The sequence below is a fragment of the Thermobia domestica genome, chromosome 11 (genome assembly GCF_964235325.1).
Source record: "Thermobia domestica chromosome 11, izTheDome1.hap1.1, whole genome shotgun sequence".
In the NCBI taxonomy this organism is placed as follows: Eukaryota; Metazoa; Arthropoda; class Insecta; order Zygentoma; family Lepismatidae; genus Thermobia; species Thermobia domestica.
In genome coordinates, this window is record NC_137464.1 from 131,967,456 (window position 1) to 131,993,297 (window position 25,842).

Here is a 25,842-nt window from a genome sequence, read left to right on the forward strand (position 1 = left end):
CTCCAGATCAAAACTTCCTTACTACAATAAGAAACAAAGCAGGATTTCACATCTTTGGCGACAAAGCTAACATCCAAGCTCTCTCTCAAACCAGAAAAAAGCAACCACCGCCACCTCGACGCCAACCCATGTTTTCAGTGGTGATAAAAGGCGTTCCACCAGCATATTCCGATGAAGAAATCCTTGACGAATTAAGACTCGAATGTTATGAAGTTCACAAATGCATTCGCATCAAATGTCAGTCCGGTCCCACCTATCTCGTTCGAGTTCTTACAACATCCAAGGAAACAGTAGACGATCTGCTGCAAAATGGTGCTTATATCTATCGCAGACGTCATAGAGTAGAACCATCCCGCACTTCACCACCACTCCCAATCCGCTGCGAAAGATGCCAAACATATGCCTCACATCTGACTAAAAACTGTCCAAACTCACCCCGCTGTGGACACTGCAATGAGGACCATTCCACTAACAACTGTCCTAACCTGAAAAAACCACCTCTATGCAATACCTGCCATCAACAACACTCAACCTATAGTTATAAATGCCATCAAAAACCTGCTCCACCTACTGATAAACCTGAACTATCCGTTCCCATCCGCACCACCGATTCCGCTACACCACCTGCTAACTCCTTACGAGAACCCATCACAGCTGAGGACTTGCTCCGTTTCACCACTCTTGTTCTTCAAAATATCCAGCCCTTCTTACGCCCACACATTCTTATGCAGGTCGATCACATAGCCCAACAATTATTTGGCCTACAACTTTCTGCCACTTACACCGGTCCACATGCCCACTTTTCCATCACATCTACTAAAACAGATCCAGAATGGCCATCTCTATAATTTACAACCATCGCCCAACAACTTCTAAAACACTATCAATCTTCATGGCAGTCACTTTCCTCTTCATTAATATCCGATCTCTTCTCACTCACAAAGCAGTTTTTGAACAACTCCTAAGGGAGAAACAAATACAGGCTTTTGCGTTGAACGAAACCTATCTCAAACCTACACATCATGTCCGTTTTCCACAGTTTCAACTACACCGTCATGATTGCTCTAGACCATACCAACGAGCAAATGGAGGCACTGCAATTGGAACATATCACAATATCCCTGTACGCACTCACTATTTTCCAAAGCCACATAACCTTCCCGAGTATTCCATAGTCACACTATATTTTCGCACCAAAATCATCACTCTATGCACTATCTACATTCGACCAGGCCACCCCATACCATATGAATTTTTTCAATACATTGACAATACTTTTCGGCATTACATCATCATGGCAGACATAAATATTCATTGCCGCCCGCAGGCTGAGAAACAACAGTTTCACAACTACATCTCTAATATCATTGCCGCCGATTTTCATCATCTCCCATCGCCATCTCGCCCCATCAGCAACACTTCCCCAGACATAGTTATCAGCTCTGCGTCTCTGAATATTCAAAATCTTAGGGTTCTCCCACCTTTCGGCAGCGATCATGCTCCGATACTACTCGATATTATTCTCACCCATTCAGCTCAAACACAACCACCGCCCATTCACTACTTTGATTATAAGCATGCAAATTGGGCTAATTTCCAAGCGGATCTTACAAATTCGATACAGCATCTTCCAGAGCCTACCTCAGAGCACGAACTCTATGACCTTGTTGACCAACTCACAGCATCTCTTGACACAGCCACCCACAATAACATACCCTTACGTATACGTCATCCACACAAACCTCCGATCCCTCCACAATACCTTTCCATCCTTGCTGCTTCTCGTCGCTCTTTCCGTGACTTTCAACGTACTCATAATCCTATATCCTTAGCACAGCATCGTCGTTGGACCCGCATGCTTCATAATTACCTTACTGCCTATAAAAGAAAACGTTGGATCTCCACCTGCAACTCCCTCTCAACTACATCACATCCTACCAAATTCTGGCAAAAATTCCATCAGTTAACTGGTCAAACTCGACATACATCATACCCTATCATCTCTCATCATCATCCTCTCCAAACCGATACTGATAAAGCAAATGCTTTTGCCTCCTTCTTCCAAGAAATATTTACCCCTACCGTACAACTACCACATCCAACTATCACCCGACGTGTCGAACGCCTTGCAAATCCGCACTCCCCCCTCCTACAACCCAACATTCACCATCAACTCACCGATTCACCTCTTAATGATCCCATTACTCCTGCAGATATCTCAGCCTCCATCAAATCGAAACGTACCACGGCGCCTGGCTTTGACCATATTACTTATAAACTCATAAAAGCCTCTCCTCCCGTCTTATATACACTTCTTGCAGCCATATACAACTTCATTCTCCGCACCGGCTTTTATCCACCACAATGGAAAATCTCAAAAACTCTACTTTTCACCAAACCCAATAAATCTCCTACAGAACTCTCATCATACCGTCCTATACAACTGACATCAGTACTCAGCAAAATCTTTGAACGCATTCTTGTCAGTCGCCTTCATAACCATCTTTCTGAACGAAACCTCATTCCTCTTCATCAAGCTGGTTTTCGCCCAAACATCAGTATTTCCGATCAACTCTTACGCCTCACGACTGCCATAACTAATCATTACAATACCTCCAAACCTTCCTGCCTGTTACTGTTCGATCTTGAAAAGGCTTTTGACAAAGTTTGGCATGCCGGCCTCATCGCAAAACTTCTCTCTTTTCATCTTCCTTTCTCCTACATCAGATGTATCCATTCTTTCCTTTCAAATCGTATGACTTACATTACCGTCAACCAATCACTTTCACATCCGATCTTTCTTCACTGTGGTGTTCCTCAAGGCTCTGTTCTTTCACCCCTTCTTTATGTATTATACGTAGCAGACATGCCCCCTCTACCACCAAATGTCTCATTATATCAATATGCCGACGATACAGCTTTTTTCACCACAGCCAACACTGTTCAACAGATAAATCGAACACTTCAACAAGCAATTGATGCCTTCACTTCCTGGTGTGACAAGTGGCGCCTAACAATAAATCCCCTCAAAACACAGGCTATCATTTTTCTTCCACCTCGCTGCCGATCACGAATTCATCGCAATCCTGCTCTTCTTCATATTCACGTCAATGGCACTTTCATACGCCCATCATCACAAGCAACATACCTCGGAATCATCTTTGACTCAAAACTCAGCTGGAAACCTCACTTACAGAAAATCCGATCACAGGCTACAAATCGATTAAACCTTCTCCGGCGGCTAGTGGGCACCACTTGGGGCTTACATACTGACACTGTTATTAAGACTTATAAGGTTTTCCTTCGACCTGCTCTCACACATGGCCATATAGGCTGGATCTCTGCCCCTGACACACTATATACTAGACTTGCAATATCCGAACGTCATGCTCTCCGCCTTGCCTATCGCATAAGACTACCAGCACCAACTGCCGATCTCTATCGCCGTATCAACTTTCCCACCATCTTACAACACTTGGAAACACTCCGCACAAAATACATAACAAAAGTCATTGCCGAAGGTAATCCGCTCTTCCTCGACACCTTTCACCAGGACATCATTCATGATACCCCTCCTCAACATCAAGCCACACCTCTTCAACATCTTCTTACTCTGTACCATACGACTTTAGACGATAATGACCCCCACAAGGCCGATTTTGCTATATACCGTCCACCTCATCTTAGTCCATGCATTTATCCATCTCTGCACTAGTGTTCCATCAATGTTGCTAGCAGCGGGCTTCATCTGTCCTCATCAGCCCTGTGACGCCCCAGGGCAGAAGATAACCATTCACTCGTCCATACTAACATTACCCTCGTGTTTGTGACGTCCATCAGCACTTCACCTCATCTCTCATAAAAAAAATAATAATAATAATAAAAAATAATAAAAAAATAAAAAAAGATGCCTACAAATAAGAATGAAATGAAATAAAATAAAATAATGCTCCTAACCCTCAATGCCCCCCTATAAATAAAGAAAATTCCCCATACCTATAACTCTCGTCCCGAAGAAAGGGCATAACCCTTTGACCGGCTTAACCCTTAAAAAAAAAAAAACTAAAACACATCATACTGAATCAAGAGGCCTAACCTCTCTTGTGTGAGTTAATGTGCGAGCGAGGATCAAGTGTTGCAATACGCATTTGTGAGCATAGCACACGTACTGCACTCAGAGGATTGACGAAAGTTTTCACTTTCGTAGGGCAGCTTGCTTTTTGAACCTCACCTTATCATTCTTTCTTTCACCTTCATCCTCATTTGGGCTTCGGCCCTAGGGTATTTCATCACTATGGCGGACTCTGGCAACTCACTTGGACAATCGAGACCTGGACGACATACTGGTTTACCTCAAACTATTCAATCTAATCCAAGTACTTCTCTAACACAACCGGCACACCGCGGGCCATCCACTCGCACCCGGCATTTCTCATGGGGAAACGAGCCTTTGTCAAATACATCTAAAGATCGGCATCCATCTAACGAATCTACTCAGTCTGCGAAACGTATACGGTCCCGTTCACCACTACCTTCTATGGATATCGAGATCGATCCACAACAAAATTCTACTCCGGTGTCTCCAAATCTTTCATCACAAGCTAAGCACGAACTTTATCACTTCCTTCTCACTGATTACGACGCTAAATACACCAATCCAAAAATGATCTTTCTCCAAATAATGAAGTATGTCCCTCGCGTCCGGGATACTTTAGCTCAAATAGTGAAAACCAAAAATGGTTACATACTAAAATCGAAAGATCCAAACTTTGGAATAACTATACGTAATAAAGCTTCTTACGAAATCTTTGGTAAGAACGCTAAACTTACTAAGCTAACGGATAAAAGACAGAAACAATCTCCGCCACCTAGAAAGCCACCTTTTCTATCTGTTGTAATTAAAGGTGTTTCACCCGATCTAACAGATGCGGAAATTCAGGAAGAACTTAAACAAGAAGGAATTTCAGTTGATAAATGCATTCGCATTAGAAATAATAATGGTCCGACATACCTAGTACGCGTTCTATCTCAGCGACAGGACACTATTGATTATCTTCTTCGATTTGGCGCACCTATCTATAAGCGAATACATCGTGTTGAACCATCTAAGACTAACGGACCTTTACCGCTTCGCTGTGAAAAGTGTCAGATATACAATGATCACACTACAGCCAACTGTCCTAATCAACCGAAATGTGGCTATTGCTCGGGGCTCCATGACACCAAAACTTGTCCTAATCTACAAGGACCACCCAAATGCAACACATGTGGTAGTGGGCTTCATCCTACGTACAGCTACCGTTGCAAAGCTAAACCAGCACCAACACCTGAACGTCCGGAATTAACTGTACCATTAAAAACAACAGACACTACAGTGCAACCTAATCAATCCATATTACCTCCACTTACAGTAGAAGATTTTCTCCGCTTTACCAGTTTAGTACTTCAAAACATCTTTCCATTCCAGAGAGCCCATATTACCCAACATATCATTTCTGCCGCAAAATCAATTTTTCACATAAATCTTCATGCCACCTATTCCAACAATTATGTTCATTTCCATGTTGGATCACTGGAAACTGCAGTATAAACTCATCTGTATATTTTTCACTATGGAGATTAGTTTTCTCTTTGTTAATATACGATCATTTTTGCAACACAGACGTTTGTTAGAAGCTCTGTTACTCGAGGAACATATCACTGTATTTGATCTCAACGAAACCGCATTAAAACCAAATATATTAGCTCGTATTCCTGGATATATATTACTACGTCACGATTTTCACGACCACATGGCTCGTGGCCAAGGTGGAGTCGCAATAGGACATTCTCCAAAATACCCAATTAGGACATATACCCCACAAGCTTTCGATAATATCCCGGAGTACCTCCTTTGTTCCATATACTTCCCATCAATAACCATAAATTTCAGTACAATCTATATTAGACCACGCCAACCTTTACCGTTAGAATATTTCCGATATATAGCGAATACCTTTTCCAATATTGTTATCATGGCAGATATTAACATCCATAGTAGGAGTGCTAGAGAAAAAGATGAATTTCAAGAGTATATAACTGACCATCTTCAGCTCTATATTCATGTTCTTCCTAAGCACACTAGACCTATAAGCCAAACTACACCAGATGTTGTTATTACATCTGTGAATCTCATCAATAAATGCCAGCTTGATGTGCTCGACTCTATTGGTAGTGACCATCATCCAGTAAAACTAACGTTAACACATGGCTTGCCAACTCGTCCTGTACTTGCGCCTCGCTCTGTCCTGAGATATGATAAGGCTCATTGGCCTGAATTCCGACAAGAAATTGAGGATACACTTCATAGTGTAACACCACCTTCCAATGACACTGACCTCGCTGCTTGTATCAATACAATCACTACTGCAATACAACGCAGCTCTCAGCATCACATTCCGGAAGATCAAGTACATCCTTATAAACCGAAATTGCCTCCTACGTACCTTGCACTTGCACAGAAAGCGCGACAACATCTTCGCGACTATTATCGAACAGGAAACCGTGAGTCTCTTCAGCGCCACCGTCAGTGGCAACGCACAGTTAAAAACTATCTGGATGCATATAAACGTAGGAACTGGATTAAAACATGTAATAACTTATCTGAGGACGCACATCCCTCTAGATATTGGAAGCGTTTCAATCAACTTGCTGGGAAGAACACCAAAACTACCTACCCTCTCATTGACCATGGCACACCTCTCTTTTCGGATCAAGATAAAGCGAACGCCTTTGCTACTCAGTTACAGACGGTCTTTACTCCTTCTGCCGCTTCCACAAGTTCGGAACTGATAAACCTATCTAACATCCTTGCTCTACAACCTTCCACAGAGCATGTCATTGATCCGGAGCATCCTCTTACAGCACCTATCACCACTGCCGAACTTCAAATCGCATTAAAGCGGAAAAAGAATACAGCACCAGGAATTGATAACGTATCTTACCGTCATATTCAAGAAGCTCCACAATCGCTGCTGGTCCTCCTTGTCGCAATCTACAATTTCATCCTAAAAACTGGTCTCTATCCACTGGAATGGAAAGTATCAAAAGCCTGCATGTTTCATAAACCAAATAAGCCTGTACATTCTGTCAGCTCTTATAGACCAATCCAACTTACATCAGTGTTCAGTAAGCTACTAGAGAAAATTCTCGTGTGCCGGCTTCATTCATACCTGGAAGCACGTAACAAACTACCTATTCATCAAGCAGGCTTCAGACCACGTTTCTCAATAAATGATCAATTGCTTCGCCTTAGCACTATAATCACAAACCAGTATAACAAAGCATTCCCCTCATGTCTTATACTCATGGATTTAGAAAAGGCTTTTGATAAGGTTTGGCATTATGGACTAATTCAAAAACTTCAGTCGTTCAACCTTCCCATGTGCTATTTGAGGCTCATTCACTCTTTTCTTACAAATCGTATTGCTTATGTCACTGTTGGTAATGTGCACTCTTGGCCTGTATTTCCGTTTACTGGAGTTCCTCAGGGATCAGCACTTAGCCCCTTACTGTATATACTTTATGCTTCCGACATACCTTCAACTCCGCACAATGTATTCACTTTTCAATATGCAGATGATACGGCTTTCCTCGCTCTTGGCAGAACTGTACATCAACTTAATACTGCTCTTCAAACTACACTCAATAATTTCATCACCTGGTGTAAGAAGTGGCATCTGACTATTAACGAAGAAAAAACACAAGCAGTAGTGTTCTTACCACCTAATAGACGTTCTAGAGTTCACAGGAACCCAACTCTTCTCCGAATCACTATTGATGGATATCGTATTCATCCTACACCCACTGTCACCTACTTAGGCGTGGTCTTCGATTCTAAGCTCACCTGGAACGCCCACCTGAAGAGGCTAACAGCTAAGGCTAAAAATCGATTGAATCTCTTACGCCGACTTACTGGAACAACTTGGGGCTTAAAAGCGGATGTCTTGCTTCACACCTATAAGGCGTTCCTCCGCCCTATCCTCACTTATGGACATACTGCCTGGTGTAATGCTTCTGCTTCTTATTACGAAAAGCTTTGCATACTGGAGAGACATGTTATTCGTCTAGCTTATCGCCTTAAGCTACCATATCCCACATGGCTCACCTATGAATATATCTCGTTTCCGAAAATTACAGAACATCTTGCAGACCTCCGTATTAGATATATCACCTCTCGGATAAACACAGGTCATCCGCTCTTTTTAGACATTCTTCACTGCGATGCTCTCACAGACTCCACCTACCGGTTCATACTTTCACCATTAAACATATTTATATCTCTATATATCAACAGCACACACTTGACTCCGGACGAACGAGAAATCTACGACATTTATTTCATTGCCGATCACATTCCTCATCTTTTTCCATTATTGCACGAAGATCCTCACCATTAACAAGGGCTTCCCACTGTGTTCATTAGTCCCGAGTCGCCCCGGGACAGAAGATATAACCCTTCATCTGTCTGATTAACACATTTATGTTTGTGACGTGCTAGCACTTCATCTCATTTATCATTTTCACTTCTCATAATTTCATTGGCCACATGTTGCACCTACTCTATATTTTTGATTTTGTTGCACCGATGATTAAACATGTTTGTTTTCTTATATTCTTTTGCATTTATTTCATATTTCTCCTTTTGCACTATATAATTATTTAATCTTAGTTATTGTTGCACCATATATTATATATTTCAGCATAAATTAAAATAAATGTAAAACGATAACATAAAATTAAATGATGATGAGTTCACAACCCCTTTAATAGATGTTCCACCTCAGCAGTTAATAAAGAATATCTCCTAGCCCATCACCTACCTTTCCTAGCGCCTATTTTGTGTATAAGAATCACATGCCAAAGAGAGGGCGTAACCCTCTGAGAGGCAGGAGGATGAAAATCGTTTTATCATAGACTTAAACTCTACTAGTAAGCCCATATTGTCTCTTCCTCCCTAACAAAAAAAAACTAAAACACATACTTAGCTGGTTTCCAGCTTTCTCACTAGAGGCATTCCTGTAGTGTCAAGTCTAGGCTGAGAATATTACGCGTTTGTGGACGCAAGCGTGGCAGTTCTCAGTTTTTGGGCGAGAGAGTGAGAGAGACCAAGGGTTTCACCCGAGTGGAGGCTGCACTACCGTGCACATTAGTGTACTAATTTTTGGGAGCTTTTGCTCCATCATTCATCATCTCATCACATCATCTATACTGCAACATACACCTGCTACTCACATACACAGCGTTCTAGAAATCATCTTGTCCGGCTACTATGGCCAGTGGACAACATCCTGGTCTTCCGGCTGCAGTTCCTACAGCTTCTATTGTCACTACTAAGGTAGAGAAGCGCAAGAGTTACAAGGACGCTTTTGTAACTTCAGATCACGATCAAGGATTAGTGGGTAATCCTATTGACGGCGACCCAGCATCTCATTCAAAATCTCCTCCTCATAAAAAACATCACGATGACAATATCAGCATCCCCAGTTCAGACGACAGCTCTCGCCTTATGATTGTTGATGGCATTCAACAATTTCCTCAGAAACAACAGATAGAAACTCATAACTTTCTACTCCAGGACTATGATCCGAAATTCCGGAACACCAAACTTCTACTCCAGCAACTTCTCAAATATAGACCACGGTCTGAAATCACCCAGATCATACAAACTCAAAACGGCTATATCATTAAATCGCCATTACCTAACTTCGCAACAACAGTTAGAGACAAACATAGTTTTGAGATATTGGGAAAAACAGCAAAACTCACAAAACTGAACGACCAACGTAAGAAACAAATGCCACCACCTCGACGAACTCCTATTCTGTCCGTAGTTATCCGTGGTGTTGATCCGTCTTACAGTGACGAAGAAGTCGAAGAGGAACTACACCACGAGCGATACACCTTCAAAAAATGCATTCGAATTAGGAATAATCAAGGAGCTACTTACATGGTCAGGGTACTGACAGAGTCGCAGGAAACTATTGATGACCTGCTTGAACACGGAGCATTCATATACAAGCAAAGACATAGAGTGGAACCATCCAAAACATCGCCTCCTCTTCCCATACGATGCGATCGATGCCAAGAATACACTCATCCTACACCAAAATGCGTAAATCCGTTTAAATGTGGCTACTGCGGTGGCCCTCATCCTACCCGCTCTTGTCCAAATATGCAACGGCCACCTGAGTGCTCAATTTGTCATGAACGTCATCCAGCCTATAGCTATAAATGCAAAGCCAAACCTACTCCAGAAGAAGCAAAACCTGAACTGGTAGTTCCACTTAGAATGCATGACGCACAGAATCAAACTTCCGAACCCAGCACATCCGATCAACCAATAACTGTTAAACAGCTTCTTGCTTTCATTACTCTCACTCTACAAAATATCCGTCCGTTTGCACGTCCCTTAGTTCTACAACACGTCCAGTATGCTGCTCAATCAGTCTTCCATCTTCAGTTCCAGGCGACTTACAATGGTCCAACTGCCTACTTTCATACATTCCCATCTTCACAAACCTTCTAAAGATCATCACAGTATGGACATTATGGGTATTATTTTTCTGTTTGTTAACATACGCTCTCTCTGCACCCACAAAGTTCTATTTGAACAACTGTTACTCGAGGAGAAAGTCAATGCTTTTCTCCTTAATGAAACGCATCTGACTCCTAAAATGAAATGCAAAATAACAGGGTATACGATCATTCGCAAAGACAATACTTTACCAGCACGTCGGGCAAATGGCGGGGTAGCTGTTGGGTTTTCACCTCACATTCCATATCGTATCCACACTCTAGCAATTCAGAACCTCCCAGAAAATCTAGTAATCACTCTTTACTATAAATCAGATTATATTACAGTGGCCACTATCTACGTCCGCCCAGGGCATCCAATTCCTCTGTCATTTTTTCAATACATATCAAACACTTTTCAGCGCTACATCATTCTAGCTGATATAAATTTCCATAGTCGTTCCAATAGAGACCAAACTCATTTTTTGAATTTCATTCTCACCAATACGACGGGCACTTTTCATCACCTTCCTAAACCAACCAGACCTGAATCAAATACCACGCCCGATATAGCTATCACGTCTGCCTCTGTAACGCCACGCTCCACTATAGATGTCCTCGATCCTTTCGGAAGCGATCATGTACCCATAAAACTCAGTATCCAAAGCCGTACCCCTCGACACCTCGACGCACCCCCACCTCGCATGATTCCTCGATATGACAAAGCGGACTGGGAGAAATATCGAACATACCTCACTGAACATCTCGAAGGTCTAAATCCTCCTACAACAGAGTCAGAGTTATATCAATCATTAGAGACTATCACCAATCATATCAATCAAGCATCTGCACAATATATACCACAATCCCAATATGCACCACACAAACCTAAACTTCCACCACAATATCTTGCCATGGTAAAACGATCCCGGCAGTTCTTCCGTGAATATACGCACACAGGAAATCGTGAGGCACTTAGACATCACCGAGCACTCCAGCGCACTGTTCACAATTATGTTAAAGCCTTTAAGTTAAGGCAATGGATCAAAACCTGCAATTCTCTCTCAGAAACCTCTCATCCTACACGATATTGGAAACGGCTAAACGCTCTCTCTGGCAAATATACCAAAACTTCATACCCGCTCATCATCAATGACTCACCTTTAGACTCTGATCTGGACAAAGCAAACGCATTCGCCACTTACCTCCAAGATATCTTTACACCGCTCACTCCCGAACATCCAGTTCGCAATCACCCAGTGGATCACTTCGACTTTTCTTCACCTCATCTTCAGCCAAACAGTACTCATCCGCTTAATACATCACGTCCTCTTACAGAGCCCATCACTCCAGAAGATATCAGCACAACTATTGCACGAAAACGAAACACTGCACCTGGCACTGATAACATCTCCTATAGACATATCAAGGAAAGTCCATACGCAGTATTATACATTCTTTCTCTCATCTTTACATTCATCCTCCGCACTGGCTATATACCATTACAGTGGAAGACTTCCAAGGTACTGATGTTTCTCAAACCCAACAAACCCGCCGACTGTGTCTCCTCATATCGACCTATACAATTAACTCCAGTATTCAGCAAAATCTTAGAAAAGATTTTAGTACACCGTCTTCATACACATCTTTCCAGATATAATTTATTACCATCACATCAAGCAGGCTTTCGTCCAAATTTCAGTATTAATGATCAGTTATTTCGCCTTCTTAACTACATCACAAATCACTATAATACTTCCTGGCCATCTTGTTTAACTCTCTTTGATCTTGAAAAAGCTTTTGACAAGGTTTGGCACCATGGCCTTGTATATAAACTTCTCAACTTTCGTCTTCCTCTTACTTACATCAGATTCATATATAATTTCCTGTTCTGTCGCATAGCATACGTTACCATTAATCATACCTTCTCTCATCCAATATTTCTTCACTCCGGTGTACCGCAAGGATCGTCTCTTTCTCCACTATTGTATCTTCTATATGTAGCTGACTTTCCAACTCTGCCCGATAATATCCATGTTTTCCAATACGCAGATGACACCGCATTTTTAGCTCTGGGCAAAACCATCCATCAACTAAATACTTCTATGCAATCCGCCATAGATTCATTTGTCCAATGGTGTAAAGTGTGGCGCCTAAAGATCAACGCTCTCAAGACACAAACTATAGTTTTCCTACACCCTAAACAACGCACAAAAGTACGGAGGAATCCCAAACTCCTTCATCTCACAGTCAGCGATACACGTCTTCCACTCAGCAAAACAGTAACATATTTGGGACTTGTTTTAGACACACATCTCACCTGGAAGGCTCATTTGCAGCACATCACCACCAAAGCTTACAATCGTCTTAATTTACTGAAACGTCTTACAGGCACTACTTGGGGTCTCAATCCAACTACTGTACTCAATACCTATAAAGTCTTTCTACGTCCGGTCATCACATATGCTCATCTAGCCTGGATTGCCGCACCCCTCTCATTTTACAATAAACTGAAGATATTGGAACGACATGCACTCCGCATTGCTTACAGAATCAAACTACCCAGTCCGACATACGAACTTTATCAACGCATGACCTTTCCACATATACTTTTCCATCTTGAGTCTCTCCGTCTTAAGTACATCACTACTCGTCTTGAGGATCACCACCCACTCCTCATCGATACGATGACAGCACACATCGACTTTCCACTTCGTGCTCATACTGTCCATACACCATTGGCGCTGCTTTTTACACTCTATCGCTACACTCTTCCTCCAAATCACCACCATCTCCTCTTAGCCGCAGAATTGAAGTCCGACGTCATCCCACCCTTCATATGTCCATCATTCGCACAGTAACACCTTTGTAACTAATCTGGGCTCCCGTTGTCTATTCATCAATGCTTGGAGCAGCCCCCAAGCGAGAAGAATAACATGCATCTGTCCACTAACATAACCCTGTATTTTGTTTGCTGTGTATCGCACTTCATCACATCATGTTCATCACCTCCATCATCACTTCATGATTGTGATCCAAAGATCACAATGTCCCTTCCAAAAGTGAGAATAATAAATATATAAATAAATAAATAAAATAGCAATTCACAATCTTCCTTCGTTGTTTCACCATTTCCTTTCTCTTTATCCTTATCCATCCACATATCAGTATTCAAATATCACATAGACCAACTCCCACTGTTCTTCCTATCAGTTCTCCTACGTCTACTTTCCCATAGAGGGCGTAACCCTCGCACGGGTAGCTAGCCGAGGCTAGCAAAAAAAAACTAAAACACAGATACTCATCAGCTTGACGTACCATACGTCAACAGCTGCCTTTTGTAAGAACCTAGCCTAGCTGGGAAGTGTTAACGTGCCTTCGAGGACGTTGTGTTGCATACGCACAATCGAGACCAGCACGCATACGCTCTCACTAGGATTGACAGCGCTTTTCAGTGCTGGAGGGTGAAACCTTTCATCAACATCATTACTCATCTGTACGTGCAACACATCTCTTCATTCGGGCATTCGCCCAAGGACGGATTTTTCGATGGCGGACTCACGATTAGGCCCTGGCAAAACGACAAAAGGAAAACATCACGGGTTACCTCAAGTTCTTGTTGGACCATCCGAGAGTCCTAAGAAGACTCAGCTTCGGAAGGATCCTAGGCAATGCCACTCTTCCACCAGTAAAGCACAGCAACGCCGAGGTTCCCAAGCTTCCATTGCTTCTGCTTCTTCAATTGTATCATCCGATTCCGTTCGTGGTAGATCACCACAACCACTAGCATCAAACGATAGCTATTCCGAACGTCTTCAGCAATCTCCACCATCCAAGAAACAACATCTTGCATCCACATCGGATCTAGATCAGATTCCAATGGACACTGCTGCATCTACAACCGATAACAACGCGCCTCCTGTGTCTTCTATCTATTCCATGCTGCTCACTAATTTCGATACGAAGTTCAGCAATGCAAAGTTCGTCGCAATTCAACTTCGTAAATACCTTCCTAGAGCTGCGATCACACAAATCCTACATACTAGAAACGGTATCATTCTAAAAACATCCGATCCAACTCTTCTTACTACCATTAAAAACAAGATGCCTATTGATACCTTTGGTCGGGATGCAAAGATTCAAGCACTCACATCATCCACTCGCAAGCAGCCTCCACCTCCGAAACGTTCCCCATTACTATCTGTAGTCATCCGTGGGGTCGACCCATCTTACACAGATGACGAAATACAGGAGGAGCTCAAGCTGGAGGGTCATACCATCACCAAAGTCTTGCGAATTCGAAATGATCAAGGACCCACATACATGGTTCGTGTCCTAACCTCGCATCAAGACACTATTGATGAGTTATTAGCAACAGGTGCTTACATTTACAATCATAAACACCGTGTTGAACCATCCAGGACACCTGTTCCTATGCCAGTTCGGTGTGAACGGTGTCAGATCTATAATGCTCATCATACATCCGATTGCAAAAGCACAAGTAAATGCGGATATTGTGCAGGCCCGCATACCACCCGAACTTGTAGCAACTTACAGTTACCACCTAAATGTGCCACTTGCAATGATCAGCATCCGGCATATAGCTACAAATGTAAAGCTAAACCAGAAGCTAATCAGGAGCATCCAGAACTCGTAGTTCCCCTACGACCACCAGCACAACCACATACTACTCCACATCCGATAGATGCACCTGTCTCGTTAGATCAACTCTTGACTTTCTTGACTTTAGCTTTACAGAACATCCATCCCTTTATAAGACCCCACATACTCCAGCAAATCATTCTTGCGGCAAAAACCACTTTTCATGTTAATTTCACAGCCACTTATTCAGGAAATACAGTTCATTTTCATAAATCTCATACAACTAATCTTGGCTAGTTTACTCTATACCATGGCTGTTACATTTCTGTTTCTTAATATCCGGTCTTTACCCAAAAACAAAATCTTATTCGAACAGCTTCTTCTCGAGGAACGTGTCACAGTGTTCTTACTGAATGAAACTTTCCTCACAAAATCACGAACATGTCGTTTACCACGATACACTATGTTGCACGCTGAAAATCCTATACCTGCACTCCGAGCCAATGGGGGAGTGGCCATTGATTTCTCTCCTCATCTACCGTTTCGTCAACATCATTATACAACGACACCTCTTCCGGAATATCTCCTCGCCACTGTCTATTTCAAAAACGCCATTATCACACTGGCAACAATATACATCAGACCCAACCATCCTCTACCAGAGCAGTTCGTGCAATACATTTCAAATACTTATAAGACGTACATTATCATGGCTGACTTTAATATGCATAGCCGCACCGATGGCGAGAGGACAAATTTTGTTAATTTTATTACGACCAATACCACTGGAATCATACTTGATCTTCCACAAGCAACCCGTCCTATTTCCAACACAAAGCCAGATATAGTTATAACGTCAGCAAACCTCGTATCACATTGCACGCTAGATATTCTTGATCTTCTGGGTAGTGATCATGCTCCAATTAAACTCGCCTATCAGCCAAATACCACCACCAGGCCTATTCCATCTCCTCCACTCCGCTTAAGCGTCCGTTACGATAAGGCTAACTGGGATAAATATCGCACACATATCTCTCAACTCACCGATCATCTTACTGAACCAACTACAGGCGAAGATTTAACTGCTGTCGTTGATAATATTACTTCAGCTATTCAAGAGGCCAGTCATTTATATATTCCAACTACCAAATCTCGTCCATATCAGCCTAAACTTCCGCCGCAATATCTCACACTGATCCAACGCTCACGCCAATTCTATAGAGATTATCTTCGCACCCGCAACCCTGAAGCACTCCGTCATCACCACCAACTACAACGCACAGTTCACAATTACATTAAAGCGTATAAACTTCGTAAATGGGTAAACACATGCAATAATCTATCCGAGACTTCTCATCCAACCAAATTTTGGAACCGTTTCGATGCATTATGTGGCAAATTTACTAGCACACCCTATCCGCTTCTGCAAGGCGACACGCCTGTTTCCACCGATAGTGATAAGGCAAATGCTTTTGCAGATCACTTACAAGAGATTTTCACGCCATCATCCGGCAATGCTCCAGTCGCTGCAGATAGGCTTAACACGTCCACACCACACCTTCAACCAAACACTGCCCATCTCTTACAGCCAGAAACAGCCATATCTCAACCCATTAGTGTTCACGAGATCTCACAAGTTCTCCACAATAAACGCAATACTGCACCCGGTCTAGATAGTATAACATACCGCCACATCAAACAATGTCCTGCTTTGTTATTACTCCTTCTCGCTAATATTTATACCTTCATCTTGCGCACAGGTTTCTTTCCTTTAACATGGAAAATCTCTAAGACACTCATGTTTCTCAAACCAAATAAACCACCTCAGAACGTTTCATCATATCGACCTATTCAGCTAACTTCAACTTTCAGTAAGATCCTAGAGCGCATCCTGGTAAAACGACTCCATATCTACCTAAACGATCGCAGGTTAATTCCTATCACACAAGCTGGCTTCAGACCCTCATATTCTATTAACGATCAACTTTTAAGACTCACATCACTCATTACTCAACACTACAATTCTGCAAAACCATCCTGTCTGGTCCTATTTGACTTAGAAAAGGCGTTTGATAAAGTCTGGCACAACGGACTAATATACAAACTTCTTCAGTTTCGACTCCCCATGTGCTACATCCGCCTAATTTACAATTTCATTACCAACCGCCTCGCTTATATCTCCATTCATGACTTTTTATCACATCCGATCTTTCTACTTACTGGAGTGCCACAAGGGTCTGCATTATCTCCTCTACTTTATCTCTTATACGTCGCTGACATGCCCAGACTACCTGATAACGTTCATCTTTTTCAATATGCCGATGACACGGCCTTCCTTGGACTCGGAAACTCTATCCAACAGATAAATACCATTCTCCAGCTTGCTATTGATCGATTCAGTACCTGGTGTAATCACTGGAGACTTACTATTAACGCAACAAAAACACAGGCCATGGTCTTCTTACCTCCACGACGCACTTCCAGAGTTCGCAGAAACCCACGACGCTTATTTCTCCATGTGGATCAGGTGCCCCTTCAGGCCACAAATACAGTAAAGTATCTGGGAATTACTTTCGACCGCCATCTTACTTGGTCGCAACATCTGAAAACAGTCACTACTAAAGCTTATAATCGCATCAATCTTTTGAAATGCCTTACGGGTACTACGTGGGGTCTCAAGCCACACACAATCCTCAACACCTACAAAGTTTTCCTCCGACCTGTTCTGACATATGGTTTCACTGCCTGGATAGCCGCCCGACCTCAGTACTATCATAAACTTTTCATCTTAGAACGACACGCTTTCCGTACAGCTTACCGCATTAAGCTCCCTAGCCCTACGCAGGAACTTTACCGCCATATTACTTTTCCAACTCTGAAATTTCACCTTGAAAAACTACGTCTAACATATATCACTAAACGCTTTCAAACTCGCCACCCATTACTTCAAGATACAATGCATTATTTAGCAGTTCATCCCACACCTTGCACCTACTATTATCCACCACTCTCGCTCCTGTTTACATTATATCACTACACGCTTCAACCACCAGACCCAACTTTGCAATTCATATCAGAATATGTTGTTCACGATCATCTTCCTCTCATCCATCCATCATTTCCCGCACAGTAACAACCTTTGTTTATTAACTTGGGCTCCCCATGTTCTCATCAGCGCCTAGAGCAGCCCCTAGGCTGAAGAATAAGCTCATTCGTCTCACTAACATCACCTAAAGTGTTGTATTGTGTATCGCACTTCACCTCATCTTTCATGCTTATTGAAATATTTTGAAATGTTTATATTATTATTTCTATTCTTATATTTCACGCACTTTTTTCAATGCACAATTTCATGTCTTTGTAATCACTATGTTTTCTTGTATATTTAACTTTGTCTTTTCACCTCACCAAATGTTAAGGATCAAAGTTCCTTAAGTCACCACGTTTTTTTCTCTTGTTTTTGACAATTTGAAGTTAATAAATATTTAATGAAACACTTAGCCCAACAACAGTAACCGAAGCCTATACTGTAATTACACCTCATTCCTAATAGAGGGCATAACCCTCTTAAAGGTGGCTAGCCATTCTGGCTAGCATGTAAAAAAAATAAAAATAAAAATAAAACTAAAACACATCTTCTCTGGGTTAGCCTAACCTGTCTTAAAGTAGTTATTGCACCTACCGATGACGAAGTATTGTAATACGTATTTCTGAGATCGGTGCAAATACGCTTTTTACAGGGTGGACAAAAGGATTCTGCGCCTTTTGGAGGGTTCAAACCTGTATTTTTGTTTTCATCTCATCTCATCTCATCTCACTTCATTTCTTGTTACCTGGTTCTAAGCATCATCTGTACATTTACATTCATATTCATCACTTTTGTAGGGCCGCTGGCCCGATGCACAAACTACCACCTGTGGTCCCCCAGCCTAGGGATCAACGTAGGCGCACTAGGCGGGAATCGGATACTTCGGATAAGTCGGTTGATAAGCGTCCCCGTTCGGGGTCTGCTCCTGAAGTGGCCAATGTTAACACTGCTGATGACCAGGACTTGCGTATGGACTTCCAACCTTCAACTAGCTCTGACCCTCTACCAACTCCATCTCGGGATCAAATTTATAATTTCCTTCTGACAAACTCTGATACAAAGTTCAAAAATTCAAAGCATATTTTTCAACAGCTTGTTAAATACGTGCCACGATTGGAGATAGCCGAGATTCGTTTTACTAACAATGGTGTCATTCTCAAGTCCAAGAACCCAGATTTTCATCGCCACGTTCGTAACAAGGCTTCATTTGAGATCTTTGGCAAGAATGCAAATATTACTATCTTGCAACCGAAACGTCAGACGCAAGCTCCACCACCAAGAAAACCACCGCTGTTATCTGTCGTCATCAAGGGTGTCGATCCCGAGATAACTGACTCGGAAGTGGAAGAAGAGCTTACTGCTGAAGGCGTCAAGATCCAAAAATGTATTCGTATACGCAACAATACTGGTCCGACCTATCTAGTTAGAGTTCTGACAAACGAACAGCAAGCTATTGACCATTTATTACAATATGGGGCCTACATATTTAAACGCCGGCATAAAGTAGAACCATCTCGCACACCTCCACCTCTTCCGATTCGCTGTGAAAAGTGCCAGGTTTACAACCAGCATCAGACACCTAACTGTCCGAACACTTCTAAATGTGGTTACTGCGGCCAAAATAATTTGACTAAAGACTGTCCTAATGGAGCAGCGCCACCAAATTGCAACACCTGCCATGATGCGCATCCTACTTACAGCTATAAATGTAAGGCCAAACCTCAACCTGAGCCCACTAAACCCGAACTGGTGGTGCCTTTACGTACACCAGATACACCAGTGCCTCCGCATAATTCTCTCAGAGAACCAGTTACAGTTGAAGACATGATCCGCTTCTTTAGTCTAGCTCTCCAGAATATACATCCTTTCTTACGGACTCACATAATCCACCAAGTTGTCTATGCAACTAAACTACTCTACAACCTAGATGTCAAAGCAACCTATTCCGGACAGACAGTACATTTTCGAATCTATCCTCTCACAACCGAAGTTTAACTGTCATATATCATGGATACGGGTTTCATTACGTTTCTTTACCTCAATATACAGTCACTCTGTACCAGGAAAGACCTACTTACTGCTTTATTAAATGAGCACAAGGTTCATAGTTTTCTCTTGAACGAAACCTTCCTGACTCCCAAACAATCTGTTTATTTTCCTGGCTATCAATTCATACGCCACGATGGCCCCCCCGGGTCAGCGAGCTAATGGCGGAACAGCTATCGGCACTCAACATAAGTTACCCAGCAAAACTATTAATCATAGATTCGCTGAATCTTTACCGGAGCACAATATTGTCACCATTTATTTCAACTCCAGACCTATCACTGTAGCAACCATATATATCCGACCATATGTTCGCATACCCACTTCGTTCTTCACTTACCTGGATACTAATTTCCGCTCCTATATCGTCATGGCTGACATTAACTATCATAGCAGAAGTGCTCCCGAAAAACGCTCTTTCTCCGATTTCATTAACACTCACACGAACGGCGAAATTTGTCCACTGCCTAGAGCGACTCGTCCATCCTCTAATACAACTCCTGATGTGGTGATTGCCTCCTCTAGTATATTACCATACCTTGATATCAGTGTCCTCGATTCTATTGGTAGCGACCATGATCCTATAAAGGTAGACATAATTTTTCCTAATCGATCAAAACCACCTCAGGAATTTCTCCGTTCCCGGCCAAATTTTGACCGTGCTAATTGGCTAGACTACCGGCAGGATATACATGACACACTAGCAGATATTGAACTTCCATCTGACATTCCTACGTTTGACACTACTTTAGATCGCCTTACGCAAAGCATTCAAAACAGCGGTGCAAACCACATTCCTGTAACCACAGGTAATCTTTACCGCCCTAAACTACCACCTCAATATCTCTCGCTCATATCTCTAGCTTGGAAAGCGTATAAGGAATACCTACACAGCCGTAACGATGTCACACTGCGACTTCATCGTCAGTACCTTCGCATGGTTCAAAATTACATCCGAGCGTACAAAAAACGCAACTGGATAAAGACAGTTAACGCTTTAGCAGAGGAAAGTCATCCAACTAAGTATTGGAAACATTTCAATCGGCTAATAGGGAAAACCAGCACCTCTCAGTATCCTCTACTAGACAAGAATACTGCCCTTACAACGGACTCTACGAAAGCGGATGCCTTTGCCCATGTTCTTCAGACCACCTTTACACCAGAAACTTCTTTTCGAGATAGGTCGACACTTTACAGACGCATTGACAGATATACCAATCCTCATAATAGATATCTTCAAATTAACGTAGACCATACTATGGATGACCAGCATCCTTTAACGGCGCCAATAACGCCATTGGATATTACAGACGTGATACGTCACAAGAAAAACACTGCACCTGGGTTTGATGGTGTAACCTACCGCCATATTAAAGAAGGTCCTGCTATTTTGCTACATATTTTGGCAACGCTTTACAATTTTGTTCTCAGAACCGGCTACTATCCACCTACTTGGAAAGTCTCTAAAGTGCTAATGTTTCTGAAACCCCACAAAGATAAAACGGATCCAGTTTCTTATAGGCCAATTCAGCTCACGTCCACACTCGGCAAAATCTTTGAGCGCATCGTAGTCCGCAGACTTCATAGGCATTTGCTAATACATGATCTGTTACCCAAACATCAAGCTGGCTTCCGTCCTGAGCATAGTCTCCTTGATAACCTCTTACGACTTAGCACTATTCTTACGAACCATTATAATAGAACTGCACCCTCATGCCTACTTTTATTCGATCTTGAAAAGGCCTTTGATCGCGTGTGGCATAATGGTCTTGTGTATAAGTTACACTTCTTCAATCTTCCTGCCGCATATATACGTATGGTGTACCACTTTCTTACGAATCGTCTTGCATACATCTCCATCAACGACAGTTTATCTTTCCCTATTTTTCCTTACAGCGGTGTCCCGCAAGGTTCAGCCTTATCGCCACTATTATATATCTTGTACGTCAGTGACCTGCCTGTAATGCCTGAGCCTATTTATACCTTCACATTTGCAGACGATACCGCACTGCTGGCTTGTGGCAAAACTATGCACCAAATCAACATCTCTCTGCAAAAAGCCATAGATGCTTTTACCAACTGGTGCAGTAGATGGAAGTTGAAATTAAATTGAACTAAGACCCAGGCTCTCGTCATCATTCCACACAAGAGACGCAGTCGAGTACGCCGCAATCCATCATTACTTCACATTAATGTAGACGGTGTACCCATCCACCCTAGCACTACTGCTAAATATCTGGGGGTAACCTTCGACGCCAAGTTATCTTGGAAACCTCACCTTCTTTCCATCAAGGAGAAAGCGCAAAATCGTTTAAATCTCCTGAAGCGGCTCGTCGGTACTACCTGGGGTTTACATACCGATACTGTTCTAAACACGTACAAGGCATTTCTTCGCCCATGTCTCACTCACGGTCACACTGCCTGGGTTAGTGCGAGTGATGATTTCTACGAGCGCCTACGTATTATAGAACGCCATGCTTTACGCCTCGCATTTCGAATCAGATTACCTAGCCCGACACGTCTCTTATACGAACGACTAACATTCCCGCACATCACTCGACATCTGGAAGACCTTCGCTCTCGCTACATAGACAAGAAATGGAGAACACAGCACCATACACTTATGGACACCATACACATTGATAGTCGACTTTTCGCCTCACCTACTTATTACTATCCTCCACTGCGACATCTCCTCTCCATCTATAGCCGGACGCATCCAGAGCACCCTGACCATCATTTCTTCGACATTTATCATCCATCAGAATTCAATCCGCACATCTACCCATCATCTGCACAGTGACTCCATCTAACAAGGGCTTCCCCCGTGTCTATCATCAGTGTTGAGTAGCCCCAACACAGAAGATAAGCTCATTTGTGAATACTAACTCTTCCCTGTGTACTGTGGCGTCTAAGCACTTCATCTCATCATTCGCTCCGCTCATTAAATAAACATCTCTTTCTAAAATTCACAATCCTTACATCTGATCACTGTTATCTGCTATCTGTCTGTCCTCCATACTACATGTTACTATTCCACATTCATATCTGTATTTCTAGTTTGTACCATCAATGTTTTACAACAACAATAATAATTCACCTGTGTATGAATAAAGTGACTTACTTTATTATTGTTGTTAAACCTCATAGCCCATATATGTGCTAAATCATAACCAATGTCTACCGGAATCACTCCCGAAGAGACGACGTTATCGTCTGCGGTATAACATATTTAAAAAAAAAAATAAAAAAAACTAAAACATAACAATTATGCTTATTTTGATATTTTGCAGAAGCGGATCGGAGACTTGGGTGTTTTCACGGTTGTGCATTTGCTTCAATAATTGGGAAGTTGAGGGAACAATATATTGTAGCATAGATTTAGTCAGACGGTTAAATTATACGGATTTCATACTGTTTTATCTAAATTCGCTTTATCTAAAAAAGCTTCCATATAACTTGTTTAGCGTGTGTTTCGCTTGCAATAAGCTTATTAAAGCTTGCCATTGATGAGAATACGCTTATAATTGGCTTGCGTTTGAGATAATTTGACTTGCGTTTAACTTGTGAAGGCAAGCTTGCCCCAAGCCTTGCCCAGATGTAACTAAGTAGCTAGCCACAAGCTTGCAGCAAGCTAATTGGCTTGCATAGTATAGCTTGCGGCAAGCTAATTGACCTTGCGACAGCAAGTTTGTGGCAACTTGCAGCAAGTTTAAATTGCTGTCTGGGTAGGATTACAAAACGGAAAATAACTTTCCGAAATCTGAAATTTTTCCGAATTCCGGAATGTTTCCGAAATTCGGATCTTCTCCGAAATCGAAATTTTTCCGAAATCCGGAATTTATCCGAAACCCGGATTTTTCCGAATTCCGGATTTTTTTCGAAATCCGAATTTTTACGAAATCCGGATTTTTTCGAATTCCGGAAATTTTCCGAAACAGATTTTCTCCGAAATCCGATTTTTTCCGAATTACGGAATTATTCCGAATTACGGATTTTTCGGAAATCTGGAATTTTCCTGAATTCCGGAATTTTCCGATTTTACTTTCCGGATTCCGGAAAGTAAAAATTCCGGAATTGGCCATCCCTAATACATAACAAGAGAGGATTGTTCTCTTTTTGGCTGTTTAGGATCGTTCCCAAATGCAAAAATGCCTCTCATCACAAAATGCAATTCATTGTTCTTAACGGAATATTTGTAGAGAAAAAGAATACATTCATTTAAAAGAGGCTAAACAAGCTTCTACAGGACTTTCGTGTCTGTCTGCTCCACAAAATCTATGTGATTTTGAAACAATATGGTCTCGTGTTTGTGTTTGTGCTTGGCTTCAAAATCACCCCTACTGCTGGCGATTAAAATCAGTTGAAAGTGAAGATATTTGAAGTTACTCTCAGGATTTAAAAAAATCAATTTTCTATGATAACTTTCATGTAAATTACCATTTGAAAAATAACTGTACAGGTGATCTTTTTCGGAGAGCAATTCGTTAACTACTTTTTCGATATCAATGTTTTGCCTTTTTTTGGTTTCCATGCTGAAAATTGCCAAATGGCTCAACTTCATCTGCACAATTGTGCTATGAATATAGGTTTTAGTGGTTTTATTCAGTGAATGCTCGCTTAGATGTTGCTCTCGTCACAGGAAAAGTGAGATACAGTTATAAAAGAAAAATGAGATGAAATATTTAAGTTTTACGTCCCATGATTATATCGATTACGCTAATGGAAACATTGATGCTGAGAAATGAATGAAATCGTGGAATGAAGAAGTGGGAGGAAACGGAAGAAACCCGAGAAAACTCACACGGTGTTTGTTTATAATAAAGTTCATTCTGCGCGAGCGGGGATCGAACCAAGGACCCTATGCACCATAGGTAAAGATATAAAAGAATAGGCGTCTAAACAAATACGTAACACTACTATCAATGAGAGTTACATAAGATTAGATCTTTAGTTATTTAATTCTAAGTTAAAATTTCAATCAATCTTGTTCCTCATTATTGCAAGGACGTGATAAATCTTTTCAGTAGACTTCACAGTCTATACCTCCTTCACAACTTCTGTTTCATCTAAGGCTAAAGTAGTTGCATTTTAGACATTGAGGAAAAAGTGTGAAATTATATGAAAACCTCCAAAGTGGAATTACGAAACTTCAGTGGTCCCCTTTTTGCTGTAGGCACATTGAGACACAAGGAGAAAAGGGGATAATATAGTGTCAATAAACAACTTAAAAATGCACGAAATTAACGGATAATATCAAATATAGAACCATTCACAGAATTAACTCTGTGACTCGTTTTCTCCATTCATTTTCTTTCCTTTATTTTCAGAATTACATCATCACTGAATTTCTCCACTGGAGATTACCTTTCATTTTGCAGCATCCAACTGGAGCTCAGCCTTGTAAATGCAACATTTTAAAAAGTTGTAAACGACCAGGGGGAGACTCGAACTCGGATCAGCGGTTCGGAAAACCACCAATGCTAACCACTCACCTAAAGCGTTACTTATTTGGGCGTAATTAAATAAAGAGTCTTTTCTGGTCGCTCAAA